Source organism: Nematolebias whitei, chromosome 22 (assembly GCF_014905685.2).
Source record: "Nematolebias whitei isolate Nwh7 chromosome 22, NemWhi1, whole genome shotgun sequence".
Taxonomy (NCBI): Eukaryota; Metazoa; Chordata; class Actinopteri; order Cyprinodontiformes; family Rivulidae; genus Nematolebias; species Nematolebias whitei.
Window position 1 is genome coordinate 27,520,152 of NC_056519.1, and position 14,815 is coordinate 27,534,966.

The following is a 14,815-nucleotide window of genomic DNA, read 5'->3' on the forward strand; positions in this document are numbered from 1 at the left end:
CATACAACAAGTGACACGTACCTCACGTGTCTCACTACACATCCAGAGGACCTGACTTAATTTTTTGGATTATTGAGCATACATCAAAATATCTACTGATCAGGACTTTCCTCTGACTGGACTCTACTGATGCTACTCTACTGATCTATTTTGCAGAGTGGTGAAGGCTGCACAGAAGTTTGTCGGAGTCAGCCTCCCCACCATCCCATACATCTACACCTCCAAATGCGGGAAGAGGGCCACCTGCATCATGAAGGACCCCACTCAACCAGCACACACTTTTGCCCCACTCCCCTCAGGCAGGAGGTTGAGGAGCATTAATTGTAGAACCACTAGACTGAGGAACATCTTCTACCCTAAGGCTGTTAAACTCATGAATCACTAACCAGAATAATCACTGTGGGAGAAAAGCACATCATGCTGCTGATGTGTTTCTTGCTGCTGTGTTCATTCGTACTCATCTGCTCACACCGACTCATGTTCGTTCTGCTGTTCAGCATATTGTTTTTGTACTTCTAGGGCTTAGCGTATTTTTAGTTAACATTTTTCTTAGTTCATATCTTAAATCTTATTACTGTTTTTCTTTTACATTTGATACTTTTGTTGGATATAACTGGGACCCTGTGTACACAATTTGATTCCACCACATGTACCACATGTGGTGCGTATGACAAATAAAGAAACTTTGACTCTACTGATCAAGTATTTTTTTCTGACTGGACTCTATTGATCAAGTCTTTACTCTGGACTCTACTGATCCAATCTTTACTCTGACTGGACTCTAATAATCAGGTCTTTCTTCTGACTGGACTCTAATGATCTGGAATTTCCTCTGAGCCACCTCGACTGACCAAGTCTTTACTCTGGACTCCACTGATCAGGTATTTTTTCTGACTGGACTATAGTGATCAAGTCTTTACCCTGGACTCTTCAGATCAGGTCTTTCATTTGAGTAGACTCTACTGATCTAGTCTTGGCTCTTGAGTCTACTGATCAGGTTTTTCTTCTGACTGGATTCTAATGAAAGTCTTTACTCTGGACTCTACTGATCTGGTCTTTACTCTATACTGTTTTTTAATCCAGTCATTACACTGACTGGACTTTACTGACCAGGTCTTTACTCTGGACTCTACAGATCAGGTATTTCTGACTGGACTCTACTGATCTAGTCTTTAGTCTGTACTGATACAGTCTTTCATTTGACTGGATAGTATTTTGGATAAAAGATGAAATGTTTCACCAACAACCCATCCAGAAGACCTTACTTAACATTTTTATTTTTTTACCTGGATTATTGAGCATGTATCAAGATATCTACTGATAAGGTTTTCCTCTGATTAGACTCTAATTATCAAGTATTTCCTCTAATTAGACTCTGATGATCTAGTCTTTACTCTGGACTCTACTGATCAGGGCTTTCTTCTGACTGGACTCTCGTGATCTAGTCTTTTTACACTAGACTCTATTCAATCCAATTCTGTTCAGTTTATTTATAAAGCGCTAAGTCATAACAGAAGTCATCTCATGGCACTGAATAGGAACATTCATATATAAAAATAATAAGGTAACACTATTTATCTGAGGAACAGACTGCTTTGAATTTAACTCCATCACAGAACTTTCTTCTTGAGCAAGCATGAAGGTGACAGTGGAAAGGAAAAACTCCCTCATAAGGAAGAAACCTTTAGCAAACCAAGCTTAGGACAAGCAGCCATCTGCTTCGACCGGCTGGGTTTGAGAGGAACAGGAAACAATGGCAGATACACAATGGCAGGTCAAGAATCACATGTTAAAATAGAAATACTATCAAATGAAAGCTATTTAGTTTTAGCAAATTGTTTAAGAAAATGAAGTCAGTTTGTCCTCTAGTAGCCTAAGCTTAAGGAAGCATAACAAGCCAATCTTAATCATACGGTTCATCAAAAGGAAAGTCTTAAGCCCATTCTTAAAAATGGACAATGTGTCAGCCTTATGGACAGAAACTGGAAGTTGGTTCCACAAGAGAGGAGCCTGATAACTGAAAGATATTCCTCCCATTCTGCTTTTGGAAAATCTAGGAACCACATGAAAACCTGCAGTCTGAGAGCAAAGTGCTCTGTTAGGAAAATATGGAACAATAATATCTTAAAGATAAAATGGAGCTAGGTTCTTGAGAACTTTGTAGATTAGAAGAAGGATTTTGAATTCTGTTCTGGATTTGACATGGAGCCAATGGAGAGAAGCCAAACTGGAGAGATATGATCTCTCCTACCAATTCCAGTTAAGACTCTGGCAGCAGCATTTAGGATTAACTGAATACTTTTTAAAGAAGTATTTGTACACCCAGTTAAGAAACCATTGCAATAGTCCAGTCTAGACATAACAAATGCATGAACCAGTTTTCCTGCATCATTTTTAGATACGATGTTTCTAATTTTAGCGATATTACGCATGTGGAAGAAGGCAGATTCTAGTAATATTGTTAATGTGGGGGAAAAAATATGTAATGAACATATATCTGTCAGATATTATTCATAAATTAAACGGATTCTTTCATTTTTCTGGACTGAGTAATATCGTGCCTTGAATAATTAAATGTGACGTGAGACGTTAATTTTCTTTGACCCATCAAAATGAATGCGGTCATTTATTAACAGAATCATTTAACATCATACATTTACATTAATTTGGCAACAGTGATTTCAACAACAGCTTAATTAATTAGCTTTACAATCAGAAACCATACGGCCGTGGTATCTGGGTCAGCTTTACAACAGACATTTCTGAAAATATCTGGATTAATTACTGGCAGATAGAAGAGTTTTAAAGATGGGAAATGAAGGAGTTTCAATGGAGAGGGAAAGATGGATGAGGGAATATGTGTCGACGACGAACGGCACTCTCCATCCGAACCCAGCTTCACCTCGGTACACTTAGGTAGTGGAAATCGACTCTTTACCTGTAGAAGATGTCTCCACTGGTACGGAGTTCCATTTAACGCCACCTTTCCAGCGTCTCCGTAGGAACAGCTGTGAATCGTCCGAAGTAGTGACGGTACTTCATTCAACACACGCTCACCTCCCGGGTGGGCTCACATGAGTTGTGAGTCCGTCAGAGGTTTCACTCAGATGTGGAAGATTCCATAATTCCCACGAGACTCGGAAGAACTTCGGATCATGTCTGGAACCTCCTGTTCTCTCCAGCAACTTTTCTGTTCAGTTCTGCCCTCCGAACTGAACTGCTCTCCCACCGCACTGGTTGGAACTAGGAAGTGTCGACATTTAAAGAGTTCTGTTTCCGGTTCATTTGGGAAGTCCTAATTGGCTGAAAGAGCTAATCAGGGGTGTGTTTTTATGACGTAAGAGGTCACTAGAAGTCAGAAAAACAGAAAAATGTTTTGGAACAGACAGAAAATGTTTTTGAGACAGACAAGAGAAATGTTTAGGCGAGTTGGGAGGAAACAGGTGCCAGCTTCTCTATTTACGTCTGAGAGGATTTAAAAACATGACAGTTCGTTCCAACAAACTTGTTTGCGTTTGTCTCCGACGTTTGACTGACTTACAACCTGCTCATTTCAGACAGAAGATCAAGAAAATGAATAATTACTCTGTAACAGACATTAACTAGATTTCTACTTTGAATGAGGATTTAAAATCATTAATACTGTTTCACAGTTGATTTAAAATAAGTAGTTCACTTCAACATTTAAAAATGATTTGAATTAAACACACTTTTGATTATCAAGACATTTGTAAAATAGTAATGATAATAAAAAAGAGAGTGTTCTTTCAATTGATCAGTGCAGGACACACTTAGAAAGTCTCTGGATGAACTTAATTTTGTGTTTCTGGACTCAAATCAATGAAATAACAGTTCTTCAATAAAATAACAGTTCTTGTCCCAGGAAGGCCCTCAGGGCCAGATTTTGACCTGAGGCTTAGTTCACTACAAATACATGTCCTGATTGAAAATAACACCAAGATTTTTAACATCAGAACTGGAGGCCATATGCCATCCAAGGAGGAAGAAAGACTGAAAAATTTTATTCCTAAGATGCTCAGGCTCAAAAACCAAAACCTCAGTCTTGTCTGTATTCAAAAGCAGAAAATGTAGGGTCATCCAGGTTTTTATGTCTTTAAGACATGCTTGTAGTCTAAGTACTTTATTGGATTTGTTGGGTTTCGTGGACAATGTAAAGACGCTCTTATCTGCTGTGCTATATTGTTTGATGTATCACAACTAAATCTTGTCCTTTATCTGTATTTGCTTGGCTTCTGGATCTGCTTGCCTTTTGGTATCAACAAGTACAGATTGAACCAAGTCAGAGAATATATTTGAGTTTTTGTGTACGAGACATGAACTAACAGGGAGCTGCTGGTGTGTGTCGCACCTGATGACAAGATCTCCAGTAAACTGGAACGACAGAAGAAAATAATAAAACAACTCCATAAAAAGACTTCCAGGAAATGAAGACATCAGTTTGAACTAGTTTAGACAAAGAACTGTAAGAACGTTGTGACACGTCTCTGGGTGGAGCTTTTGTGTTTAAATACAGAGGAAGCGGAAGGCTCCGGTCAGACGCGTCTTGGGTTTTTGTTGTATCTCTGTTGCTTTGGGGTAAGAGCGTCTCCTATCAGCTGAAAGCTTTAGTAAATGTCGGTAATACTTTTTAACTTGAATATCTCTGACTGATTATTGTGTCTTTTCTCCACGCATCTCCGAGCCAATGAGAGGAACAGGTGAATAGGCTGAAAAGTCTGAGTTGTTGTGTTGATTTTCCTCGACATCAAATATAACTGTGTATCATCAGCATAACAATGAAAATGTATCCCATGCTGTTTAATAACTTTACCTAATGGAAGTATATATAAAGTAAAGACAGCCCTGGAGTTTTATGCTGCAGAGTAGCCCACTTTAGATCATGACCTATTATTATTAAAATCATGTAATTATAACCTTACATCAGGGGCAATTCTAAAACACATCCTTTAGGAGTGCTTTGGCCCCCAATGCTCATAGTGGATCTTGGCTTAAATAATGCGATGTCCATTGGTGTCAGAAGCATGTTTGTAATGTGGGGGGTGACACACTGTGGGGTGGTCTGGGGGTTCTCTCCAGAAAATTTTGAACAAAGTAGATGCCATTTCCTGCATTCTGGTGTATTTTAATGGGTTGTTTAATGTCTAGTTTTACCTACATAAGTAAACTATTCAATAAGTATTTTAGAGCTAATGGCAGAACAAGAAGTAGCCTGACCAACAGCTCCCTTGTGTGAATAGAGCATGCTTCACTTCTCTCACACATCCTAGTCACATTCTAAGAAACATAGTTAAGTTAACTTTTAGAAGAAAAAAAATCACTAGACAATATTAAAGGATAATAATAACCACTCCTTCTTACCAATGACCTAGCATAAATCAACATGATCATCATCCATCGTGTTTATTAGCATCTTAAAATATCTCATTAAAACACCAGTAGTGGGCTAGGTCTACTGTAACATTACCCAGTTGTAGGGTCAAGCGACAAATATGTAGCATTAACACAGTATGAAAAATTCATGAACTGTTTCTATAAAAACATTATCAAACATTTTATGTGAACAGTAAGATCACTCTGCCCATGAAGAAATGTAACCCATGGTGAGCTAACCTCAGACAAACAAACAAACAAAGATAGCTGTAATGGTGGAGGTGGTGAAACGCATGGAATTACCTGAGGCATTTAGATCATGGCCTATTATTATTAAAATCATGTAATTATAACTTTACATGTTAAGTCTACAATAGCACACTGTAAAGCCTTGTAATTCAATGTATTTTTCAAAAATATTTCCACTTCAGTGCAAGTAAGCGTTGCTTCACAATGTAGATTTAATTCAGTCTTCTTCAGTCTGAGGAGCTTCAAAAACTCAGTCTTATAAATAGCACCTTCTCTAGTGGATCAACCAGTTTGGAGGTAAGAGTCAAAACTAGCTGTTCACATGATAAAGGAGGACCATCAGCTTAACAATTGATTGTTAGTATCCTGAAGGCTGCTTGCTATTCACAGGCGGCTGAGTGATACTAGCAATAATGGGACAGTTGAACATGGGAGACCCCCTCTGTTTAATGGTGGATGGCTTCTCTTCACAAAGATGGCTTCCTTCACTCCTCACTCAAACCAACGTTCCTCTCTATCAAGGATGTGAACATCTTCATCCCTGAAAGAGTGACCACTGGCCTGTAGATAAGTGTAGGATTATGCTAGTATCACTCAGCCCTCTGTGAGTAGCAAGAGGCCATTGGGGCATTAACGACCAATTGTTAGGTCCATGATCCTCCTGTGTGAATAGCTAGTTCTGGATGTCAACAACAAACTGGCCAACATCCAAGACTGAGTTTGTCGCAGCTGTACTGTACTTATATAGCACCTTTCTATCTGATCAAGATACTCAAAGCATTTTACACTACAATCTGTGCCCTCATTGACCCATTCATACAGCACTCTACTAGATCTCTACAAAGTTAGTTGAACAAATCATTCTAAAGAGACTAATCAAAGCTTTATCACATTCATACACTGATGGGTCACACATCAGAGCCAATGAGGGGTTCAGTGTCTTGCCCAGGGACACTTGGCATGTGACTGCTGGTGGAGTCGAACACCCAACTCTTGCATTGGAGGACAACTTCTGTTCTAGAATTGCGCTGCTCAAGGTGGCTGCATGTTGGAGCAGCTCTGTTACTTTCATTCTGAGATTTTGCTTTTGGAAACTTTAATTCCTGGATTTCTGGATGTAAATCATATTTTTTGGATTATTGTTTCTTCTGGTATCGGACGCTGTGCAGCCGGAAGGATTTTTACTGAAACTTTTTAAGTTTTGGACATTTGTTATGATGCGTAACCATGGCAACAATACTGTTTTCTACAACAACAGCAGCTGATTAACATCTCAAAAGCTCAAATAATATCTCAACTATGGCCCCAACTCTCAAATGAGTTGAAAAGGATGTTATGTGGACGCATTCTCATCTACCTGCCAGCTGTGCTCGAGTGCCTGACCACTGAGATCCTGGAACTAGCAGGAAACACGGTTCATGACAGTGGAAGGACAGGATCGTCCCTCAGCACCTACAGTTAACTGTCCACAGCTATGAGGAGCTCGGCAGACTGCTGGAAGCAGTGGCCATCGCTCTGGGAGGAGTTCAGCCCAGCATTCAGGCAGTCCAACAGTCCAGGGGAACTGAGAGGCCAGCCGAGTCTGGGTGGACGGATCGGACGGCATCTGCAGACAGTTTCTTAGGATCCACTGTGGAATGGACCTTTACAAGAGATCCTTCCTGTCTACAGCCATCAGCATCTATAACATCTCTTAATGAAATGAGGATAACGAGTTACAACAACAAAATAATTTCCCTTTGGGATTAATAAAGTATTTTTGAATTGAATTGAATTGAACTGCTCTAACCACTCAGCCAAAGCTGCCCAGACTGAAGAAGTCTTTTGGACACCATACCATATCATACCATACCATTTTATTTTATAGAGCACTTTAAACAGCGACAGGGCCAACCAAAGTCTTTTGGACACAAACAAAGAAGGACATTAATCTGTAAAGCTTTAGCATATTTGAAAAATGTCAAAACACATTTTACAGGTACAATGTCAAAACACATTTTGATTAACCAATTAATATATTTTCAATGGCAAAATATGCAGGCTTATTTCAAATTATTTTCATACTATTCCCTTTCAGTTGTGGGCTTTGTGTATTAACTATCTTACTTTTAATGATGAAAAATATAATTAAAGCTGCAAGCAACACTGGAGGCCCTTGCAGCAAAGCGCCGCTCTGGCCTTACGGTGACCGGGGAAGCTCCAGCTAGTCCACCTAGTTGGCATCGCAAACGCTCTCGTGTCAATCCCGCATGCGTTCACCACAAGGCACATTTCCCGAATCTTGGACATCGCGTTCCGTCCATCTCGTTACTTTTCCAGTTACAAGTCTTACAAGTATAGGCGAAATCTGACCTTCCAGTCAGGAGTTATGGCGACTTCCTTTTTTGTGATGAATGTTTGACAAGCACTTCCTTCATGCTTTTCAACATGTCATGTGTGGTAATCAACAGTTAGCGAACAAAGTTTCAGTCTAATATCTTACACAGTGCCAAGCTGGAAGTGTCATCCAAGACAGTTTTTTTCTCTGAGTAGGTGGGGCTAAAGTGATGTCATGAATCAACAATACCAATGTGTCTACAGGTGCTCACTGATGAAGCACAAAACCTCAAGTTCAGATTGGATGATGTATCACTGAGATATAACTGTTGGAATAATGTAGGGGCGCACTTTAGTCAAATGTTAAACCACAATATCACTGTGTCTAGATGTGGTCACTGATTATGCACCAAAATTCTGGTTCAGATTTTATGATGTATCACTGAGATAAAACTGTTGGAATAATCTAGTGGCGCACTTGAGTCAAATGTTAACTAACAATATCAGTGTGTCTATAAGTGCTCACTGATCACGCACATAAAATCTGATACATATTGGATGATATTTCACTGAGATATAACTGTTGAAATAATGTAGGGGTGCACTGGAGTCAAAAGTTAAACAACAATACCAGTGTGTCTACAAGCGCTCACTAATGACATACCCAAAATCTGGCTTAGATCAGATGATATATCACTGAGATATAACTGATTAAATAATCTAGGGGGCGCACTTGAGTCAAAGTTATTTATTTTATATGTGAATGACTTAGTGAATGTATCAGGACTCCTCAAATGTGTCCTTTTTGCAGATGACACCACATTTTTTTGTTTGGGTAAAGATGTAAAACGAATGTTGGAATTGATGAAGACAGAATTTGATAAAATACAAACTTAGTTTAAACTTAATAAATTAACATTAAATTGAGATAAAACTAATTACATGATATTTAGTAACAAAAAGAGAACTGTTGATGATCCATTTAAAATTGAGGGTGTTGAGATTTGTAGAGTTAAGATGAAATTTTTGGGCGTAATCATTGATGAACAGCTAACATGGAAAAATCACATAAATTCTGTAAGAACAAAAATAGCTAAATCTATTGCAGTACTGTACAAAGTAAGGGAATTATTAAATGATAAAGCTCTGTACATGTTGTACAACACAATCATTGTTCCACATTTAATCTATTGCATTGAGGTTTGGGGGAAAGCGTGTAAAACATTCACAAAACCTATTTTTATTTTACAGAAAAGAGCTGTAAGAATTATCACCAGAAAGCATTACAGTCACCCATCAAGCACATTATTTTATCAACTGAAGTTATTGAAGTTCCATGATTTGGTAGATTATAGTTTTTTATCAGTTATGTATAGGGCTCAAAATAACACATTACCATTAAATATTCAAAGAAATTTTGTTAAAAGACAAAGTTGTTATAATCTTAAGGGGATAGAGATATTTGTCAAACCACAATTCAGAACTAGTCTGAAGGGAAGGTCTACCTCAATCCAAGGAATTGGATTGTGGAATGGTCTAGAGAGTGATGTGAAAAATGCCAAGTCAATGTGTACATTTAAGAAAAAGATCAAAGTTGGATTGTTTTAAAAATATATATGAAGTAGCTTAGTGTGTTTTTGTATTAGAGTTAGAAAAAATAGAAAGAGTTATTTGTTTTGTTCTGTTACTTGAAAATTATTATGATTGAAATAATTGTTTGAAAAAAGGGGCAGATATAATAAGATTTTTTTCTTCTTTCTGCTGCCTTTCATTTTTTTTTGAGCTCAGTTTAAGTGTAGAAACATTGTGAAGTGTTTCAATGAACTTATCATCATCGCTCAATTTTTATTTTTTTTTTTAAAGAAAGAGAAAAAAGAAGAATAAATAAATAATAAAAGAGAAATAGATAAGACGAGAGACCACCACGACAAAACAACATGCACAGCACAATGCCACCCACAATATCACCATGAAACATTCGACATCGCACAAGGAATCATCTAGCTTCCACCACTACCCAACCTAGCGTGCATCTGTCAAAGCACCTGAATCCAAACACCCGCGCAAGCACGCCCGCCACCACCAGATTTCTCCAAAAGAATGCCCAATAGTGGACGCGGGGGCCCAGAGCCCTGTAAAGAGAGAGTTGCGACACTCTTTGAACTCGCCGATATGTGGTCACGTGGTTCATGCAGCTCCCAATAGTTCCAAACAGCTCATCGCTGTCAGTCAGTTTGAGCAGCTGCTGGCGCAACATAACACAAAAATCGACTTTTCTTACTTTACCTGACGTCTTTCAGTAATTATTGAGCAGTAACGAACTGATTACTTAACCGATTACTGATTATTTCACAGACTACGCATTTTATCAAAGCATTTTTAGAAGCGGCTGATACATTTATCATTAAATTTTAGAAGGAAACGAGACTGCAAACACATATTTGTTAGAAAAAAAATGTATATGCAATACAGTGATCAATATAGTCATATCAGTGTTTTATAACGTTACACACGTTAAAAAAAGATCAGAGTAACACCTGTTATAAAGCTGTTTCTGATGTTCTCTGCATGATAATGCTCCACCTTGTCCTCCATGTAGTTCAGATCTGCTCCAGCTTACCTTAGATCATCTGGATGAATTCTTGATTTCTATAGAAGATATTAATTCAACCTTTATTTAAACAGGTTCGTCCCATTAAGCCACGAGGACTCATTTACAAGAGAGACTGAATATAATTGTTGTATTTGTCGTTTTTTTATGTCAACCAAGTACCTGGATAACTGAGTTGATTGTAGCCTGACAACTATTGTAAAATTGTAATTCATTGATTAAAATGTTAATTTAAATTAAACTGTTTCTAGTTAAAATCATAACAGATGACAAAATAAGTGTTAACTGTGCAAAAATAAATTTCCAAACAATTTATTATAAAATATGTAAAATGTAAAGCAAGCTTTAATAAAGTACTTTTACTGCCATTTATACTGTTTATTAATGACATCATCTCAAGTCAGCAGGAGCACCATCATCATCATCACAACAACACAAAGTGAGCGCTGTAAATTTAATCTGCACAAACATTTTCAATCAGGGCTCAAAATGTTTAACTGTCAAAGAAATGTGCAAGAAAATAAACTAATGTCACTCTACAGACACATTTAGAGAGAGGACAGTTCACAGAGACACAGTGAGGACGTGTGAGACTGAAGGAGGTTCAACCATTTGTTCATGGACCAGAACCAGATGAGAAGAACAGCAGAACTTCCACTGACCAGTGATCTGACCAGTGATCTGACCAGTGATCTGACCAGTGATCACACATGTTGTTCTAAATTAAACTTTGGTACGAACAGTGTTACAATAAGACATGTCATATTTTTTATTGAACAATAATCTTCATTCTAACAGTGTCATTGTAATTTCAGAGACTGAGGAAGAAACAGAAATGAGGCGAGTGAGATGAGGGAAAGATGAAAATGTGTCCTCAGAGGACGGGGACATGTCAGGAACAGATGATCCAGGATCAACAGGACCAGGAGGATGGATCAACAGGCAGTCAGGGAACAGAGATGAACAACCTGAGGGAACAATTGGAACACAAAAAAATACATAATCAGGACAAAAGAAACTCACAGACAAGAAAATTAACTCATTCCTGCCAAGAAAAATGTTAATGGAAAATAAATTGACATATTTTTACAAAAGATCAGATGAAGACAACTGGCATGAAGAATAACTTCCAGCTCCATCTCAATGTACCTGTGATAGTTTAATAAGTTGTTTTGTTACTGTTCTACAGTTTATTGATGCTGATATATTCTTGTAATAATTCTTATTTCTTGTTCTGTCTTGAAAGAGTCTCATCTCAACTTGACCCATGATTACCAAACACTAAACTAATAATATAAAACTTATGTAAATGAACAGTCCTGCAGTAAATACTAACTTTGTGAAGGTTATGGTGTTAAAGTAATTTTATTCAAACATCTTGATTGAGCTGTTACTGATTAATAGAAGACAGAAAATGAGATCTTGTACCTTTGTGATACTTTGAATGCAACATTCAGTTCATGAAGTCATTCTCCTCTGGTTTACCTGGAAAACATGAAAAAAATTGACTCATCTCCACAATCACGTTTTTCTTTAATGATAATGTCACAATTTATGCTGCAGTCTTTGACAAATGATCTAAAACTTGAACTAAATTACGTCAATCTTGTTGTCATGTTGTCATCATTCTTTGTTAAATCAGGTCTCTCTTGTAAATGAGTCCTCGAGGCTCAATGGGATTTACCTGTAAAAATAAAGGTTGAATGAATCTCAGGAAAAAAAGGACAAATATTTTCTAGTTGAGTTCAGTAACTGGAATTACCATAAATTTAAAAAAGACCACCTTTCAAAATGTAAGCAGTAATAGATATTTTAAAACGTTGAATTAGAAATAGACCCGTTTAAACCGTCTGTTGCAGAGCAGCTGCAGTTAAAACACAACTAGCAATTTAACATGTTTCATTAACTAAAACTGGCGACATGAAGTATTAATGTTGATAAATTGAGGTACAGAACAGTCAGATAACGCTTCACAATGGAGAAAAAGTGTCGCATTTGCATTAACTTACCGGAAAAACACGGAAAATGAACTACGTTCAATGCTGAACCCGCTGCTGTTTGGAACTTTTTGCTGCTGCATGACCCACGTGACTTCCGCATTCCATTCTTTCTATGGGAGTCTATGGGAGTGTCGCAACTCTCTCTTTACAGGGCTCTGCGGGGGCCCACAGACCCGCCCCCCCAGGACACAAAGGCAACATAGGGAGGACCGGAGCCACAGACACACAGCGGCCCACAGGCCCGGAGCCTCAAGAGTCTCCCAACAGGGAGAACCGCACCACCCAGAGAGGAGCAGAGGAAAGAACCGGGTGACCCCAGCCACCACAATGCAGAGCCTCCAGGAAGCTGCAGCGATGAGCCCACAGGTCCGGCCGGCGACCCATGCCCCCCCCAGGTAGATCCGGCCATGGACACCGAGCCCCAAGCCCCGAGGCCATACCACCCCCCAGCAGAGCCCCGACAGAGCCAGGGCACCCAGGCCCCGCCAGGCAGCAACCAGGGCGGACCGACGTGCACCCCACCACCCAGCCCAGACACAGAGAGCCACCAATGCACCGGCGGCAAGGGGGTCCCCCGCCAAAGGGGGGCACGACCGGGGGGAGTGGGCCCCACACCAAACGTGGGGCCCAAATTGATCCAAGAGAGGGGGGACCACCAAAACCCCAACCTGAGCAACCAACAGGCACACACAGATAGCCCGACAGAATCTCTGTCGGGCCGACCGCATGCACCATCTACCTGACAGCGACCACAGGCCGGCCCCAGTCCAAGGGGCAGAGCAGCAGGGAGCCGCAGCTGAGGAGGGCCGGCTCTCACATCGAGAGCTCCGCACCATAGGCCCGGAGACGCCCCAGCACGCCACCCATGCACCCCCACACACACACACAGCACCCCCACCGCAAATGCCACATAGGAAGACCAGCCAGTGCCCCGATGAGGCGAAGCCATGCCCCCAACCACCGCCCTACACCACCAATGACCACACGTACACTACCATAGCCGACCCCCCGCCGAAAGCCGGCAGCCACCCCGGTCAAAGTGCCGGCCATCGCAACCAGGAACCTAGATTAAAAGAATCGGAACAGCCCAGGAGGAACAGAAGCACCGGCCCCATCACTGACCGCCCCCAAGGCCCAAAGCCCACCCACAGCCCAGACCCCAACAATGCGCCCCCCCCATCCCCGATCCTTAGTGTCACACGGAGAAAGGAGGTGTTTGTGAAAGGGGGAAAATAAATAAATAAATTAATAAATAAATAAATTAATTAATTAATTAATTAATTAATCTATATATGCATAAATAAATTGTGAACAGACCCACTTCCTCCTCCTCCCACTCGAATATGGTGTTGATGCATGTTGTTATACAGTGCGTTTAAAATGGGGGGATGAGGTGGCGACCGGCACAGACCCACCTCTTGCCCAGAGAGCAGGCGGCGCCCGTTCACCCCTCATCTCCGCCCAGAACCCTAAATGTCTACATGCTACATATGAGAGTGGGCACAGGTCCGGGGAGGTGGAAATGGTAGTACATCCCACCACCTAAGTGCGATCATGTGCCCACTCCAGATCCTATATATGCATGTGTCGTGAGAGTGTTATAAGTGAGTGTCTAAGTTGTATATTAAAATTAGGGCCCAGGACCCCACCAGCCACGGAGATGGATGATTCTCCCCGTAGCTCAGTAGTGCACCTGAACCCCAAAACCCTGTTTGAGTGGTGGTGTGGTGGAGTGGGCGGAGGAGGACGTCGGGATGGGGAGGTGAACTGAGGTGGCAATGCCCCCCCAGGGGACCAGCTCCCCCACTGACCCCAATAGGCACCCCCACTCTCCGAGATCCACCAGGGGACAGAGGCTCTAACAAAGATACCTAGGAGGAGGTGGCAGCCGCACCACCAGGGATCAAGGTCATGGACCGGCACATAGCCCCCGAGGACCAACCAGAACTAGGGCCAGCAACCCAGACCCATCCCGAAACCGTCCAGACGCCCCAACCCGATTCCCAGCCCAACACCCAGCCCCCCAACCAGAGAGGCCACCAAACCCCAACTGGGACAATCAGCCAGGAGTGCCCAAACAGTCAGAGATAGAGCACCACAGCGACCAAGAGCGCCCCCCCCCCCCCACCCCAAAAAAGCAAAAGACCAGTCCACCCATAACAACACCCACAGCGAGAGCGCCCCATGCAAGTGAGGGCACACACCCAGCGAGCCCAGACTCCCCCGGCCCCACAGCACAGAGCCCCCC